Raw genomic sequence first — 4,147 nt, 5'->3', positions numbered from 1 at the left:
GGGGGGGGGGGGGGGGGGGGGGGGGGGGGGATATAAGATAGATAGATAGATAGATAGATAGATAGATATGGCACCTAGTCAAACTTGAATTTCAAGTCAACAATAAATACTTTTATTATAAATGTGTTCCAAATTTTGCACCGGACATACTTATACAAAAAAAAAATTAAAATTCTGATTTCACTAGGTATCCTATATTCTTATTTGCAAAGTCTGGCTATACATTTGTGTGCATTGTGAGGGAGAGAAACCACAAGTATTTAAAAAATTTCCCCAGTTCAGTCATGCGGACCGCCAGGGTGGAAACCACTGGCTCATAGAAAATAATTACGGACGAGATAATATCTAAATGCCTACTCCTGGTGTAAAAGGCTCTATGGACTTCGGCCTCTACCTCCTTTCTAATCTTACCTCCTCTCTCTCTCCACCCACACCCACCCTCCTAAATGCCACCTACTTCCTTATCTCCATGTCTGTGTACATTCTATCTCGCGAGGCTGGAATTTCCTTTCTGGGCTGTTGGAATGCCCAGTCGTCCTTAAAGACCTGAGTCCAACTTGCTTAGGTGAAGGGAATTGTGTGGTCCGGTCTCCACCTGCAGAATTTTGCATGTGTGTCTGTTGTCCCACCTGTCCCTGCTATTGACAACGGAATGCGAGGTCTACTCACTTTTTACTAAACACCATATTAGTCACTGTACATCGAATATCTCAAACCCTCACAATTAAAGTATAATCATTGGTTAATTTGCAAATTCAAGTTAATAACAACTGACTTTGTTGTATGAAAATAGAACCTTTCCAGCAAATGCCAAACATCAATTTTGAGCGGAATCACGTGCGTCACGCTTTTAGTATATGCTCAAGTCACATATATTACAGCATATACTGGAAATGTACGTTTTTTACCAAGCTTTTTTTCTCTCCCTCCTACCCACCAGCCAACTGAACAAAACAAAACGACTTAGGCAAACACTTGTCTCCATGGCTTCAGCATTTAAACACATGTTTGTGTTTCTAATCTCCCCAGCTATAACTTCCTAGGGGCACTGCAGTTTCCCTCAGTAACTTTGTAGATGTGTCATGTATTTATGTAAAGCTTAAAATGTTATCATAGTTGATACTATATAGTTTGATACATTTTCCTTATATCTAACAATGTTAACATGTCTTATAGTAAAATTTCATTATTTCGGATTCTATCAATAATAATAGATGAGAATTTGGTCAGAGGTGGTGTTGTGGTTACTTCTCCCATTCAGTGTTCATTTTGTCAAATAACCTCTTTTGGAGTTGGAAACAGAGGGAGAAAGGTAAAAATCTCTGCTGTTTCTTAGTCCTGGAAAACCTAAAACAGATTTCCAGTCGAGTAATGAAGGAAAAACCCAACCGAAGGAGGAGGAAAGTCAGGTGGTCACAGTTACCCCAAATATGTTTTTCACGTTTGCATGTTCCTTTGAAAAGGCAAGTGGGGGGAGGGGAGCAAGATGGTGACTTTTCCTAGTCGAGATCTGGGATTTAGAGAAGCTACTGACAAAATTATTGATTTTCTCTCTCTTTTTTTTTTTAATATTTATGTATTTTTTAGAGCAAGAGATGGGGCAGAGGGAGAAAATATCCAAGCAGTGGGAGCAGACTCCCGCTGAACACAGAGCCTGATGCAGAGCTCAATCTCATGACCCATGAGATCAGGACCTGAGCTGAAACTAAGAGTTGGATGCTTCACTGACTGAGCCAGCTAGGCACCCCCCAAATTGGTGATTTTTAATAGATGTTTTATCAACTGCCATTTGACCTTGTAACATTTCTCACCAACTTAGAAAGCAAACCAAAGTTTGCAATGTAACCCAAAGTTTTGGTTTGTAGCAGGGGAAACACATCCTGCTTCACTGAGCTCTTCCCCTGTTCTAGATTTCCTTTTTCCCTCTGGTAGTGTATATATGGCCACTTCCCTATAGGTGCTGCTAGGTAGTGTCAGGCTTCTTCTGCTTGAGTTAAGTCCTCCTAATTTTATTTGTTGGTCAAATGCTTGCGTCTTCATCAGGTGGTTCTCTCCCTAAAGACAGAGACTGCTGTGGGATGTCTGCCTGGCTCAGCTGGCTGAGCATCTGCCTCTGGCTCAGGTTGTGATCCTGGGGTCCTGGGATCAAGTCCCACATCTGGGTCCCTGCTCAGTGGGGAGTCTGCCTCTCTCTCTTTTCTCCGGGCTCATGCTTGCTCTGTTTTTCTCTCTGACAAATACAAAAATCTTAAAAAAAAAAAAAAAAAAAAAAAGGACAGACTACCATTTATTCTAGTGGCAAGTATCATGCTTACCACAGACCGGGTTTTCAGGATCTTCATTTGTTCAAAAGTTGATACAGGACGTTTGTTGGAATATAAGCTACAACTAACAAAGTTGTTATGAACTTGAAATAACAAATAAAAAAAAAAGGTTACCTTTTAATCATGAGAATTTGAGATGCAATGTGAAGTACCTGATTAATTGCTTAGCCAAAGAACCCAAAAGAAACAAAAAACCAACACGTGCAATTCGTAGGAGTAGTCAGAATAGTAGAGATGCACATGGAACCCTGCAGGAGTATTGAGGACTGTACGTTCACTTTCCCTACGGAAGTCAGATTTGGGTCTTAAAGGATGACTGGCAGTTCACCAAACAGACCAGAAAGGAAATCTCAGGTTTGGGAGATTGCATGAGTGATGTCATGGAAATTAGAAAGGATATGGTGTTTCAGAGGGTAGATGTGGAGCACGAAGAGATAGAAGAGGCTAAACTTGAAAATGAGGCAGGGACAAAGATACCTAAACGGCTAATGGGCTCATGAAAATGTGCTCAGCATCGCTTGTCATCAGGGAAATGCAAATCAAAACCACACTGAGATATCACCTCACACCTGTTAGAATGGCTGTCCTGGAAAAGACCATGAGGGCCGGTGAGAATGTGAAGGAAAGGGAGCCCTCGTGCACTGTTGGTGGGAGTGTGAATTGGTGTAGCCACTGTGGAAATCAGCATGGAGATTCCTCTTATTTAAAATAGAGCTACCGTATGACCCGGAAATCCCACCTCTGTATATTTTCAAGGTCTCAAAGATCTGCACTCCTGTGTCCTCTGCACATTCATCACAACAGACAAGATCTAGAAATAACGTCAACATCGGTCAACAGATGACTGGGTAATGATATGAGGTATGACTGGGTAGGGAAGATGTGGTATATGTGTATGCACATGGACACACACACACACACACAAACACACACAACGTGGAACTGCCACACCATGGGTGGACATTGGGGGCATTATGCTTGTCAAATAAGTCAGACAAATACTATATGATTTCACTTATATGTCAGATCTAATGAAGCCAAACTCCTAGAAACAGAATAGTGGTTACCAGGGGCTGGTCGGGGAGGGAAATGGGGAGAGATACCCAAAGGATACAAACTTCCAGATGTAAGATGAATAAGTCCTGGGGATCTAATCTCCAGCATGGTGATTATAGTGAGCAATACCATACTGTATATTTGAAAGTTACCGAGAGAGTAGAACTTAAATGTTCTCACCACAAAAAGGAAATGTTACTTATGTGACGGTGATGGCGATGTTACCTAATGCCATAGTGATAATTTGTCTGTATGTAAATGTATCAAATCTATGCATAATGCATGTTAAAATTATACAATGCTATATGTCAATTATATCTCAAAATAAGAGAAGAAAAGTTATAGGGTCCAAGCTTTGTGAACATTTTATACCATAATAAAGAGTTTAGATATTACTCAATTTTTCCTATAAGCCAGTGGTTTCAACCCTGGATGCACACCTAACTGTATGTGTTGATTCAGTAAATGATTAAACACTGATCTTTTTCTAGACTGAGAGGTTATTTTCATCTGCCTAATATACTAATATCCTGACTTACTTGAAGACAAACCTTTTGGAATAATGATGATAAACATCATTTAGGTTTACATAGTCATTTATACCTTTCAGAACAAATAACTTACAAGGAAAAAATGTTTCAATCCTCAACATCTTTGTGAAATAGACAGGGAAGGTGTTATAACTACAAATAAAAAGAAGTTAAATAACCTGATTCCATGTAGCAAGCAGGGGTTCTATTAACCATCTCCTGCCTTGTTACCCACTC

At 40.2% G+C, this 4,147-nt stretch overlaps 1 long non-coding RNA gene across 1 annotated transcript in view; it reads left to right on the top strand.

The window, feature by feature from the left end:
* LOC109489395 overlaps positions 1-3,179 on the top strand; it is a 26,480-nt gene extending 23,301 nt beyond the window's left edge. The window contains exon 3 of the long non-coding RNA XR_004625306.1: positions 3,081-3,179. This is a non-coding gene — a long non-coding RNA (uncharacterized LOC109489395). The remainder of the gene's footprint in view (positions 1-3,080) is intronic.
* The last annotated feature ends 968 nt before the right edge of the window (positions 3,180-4,147 follow it).

The sequence above is a fragment of the Ailuropoda melanoleuca genome, chromosome 5 (genome assembly GCF_002007445.2).
Source record: "Ailuropoda melanoleuca isolate Jingjing chromosome 5, ASM200744v2, whole genome shotgun sequence".
Lineage (NCBI taxonomy): Eukaryota > Metazoa > Chordata > Mammalia > Carnivora > Ursidae > Ailuropoda > Ailuropoda melanoleuca.
The sequence above is the reverse complement of the archived record's forward strand: the minus strand, read 5'-3'. Positions and strand labels throughout refer to the sequence as shown.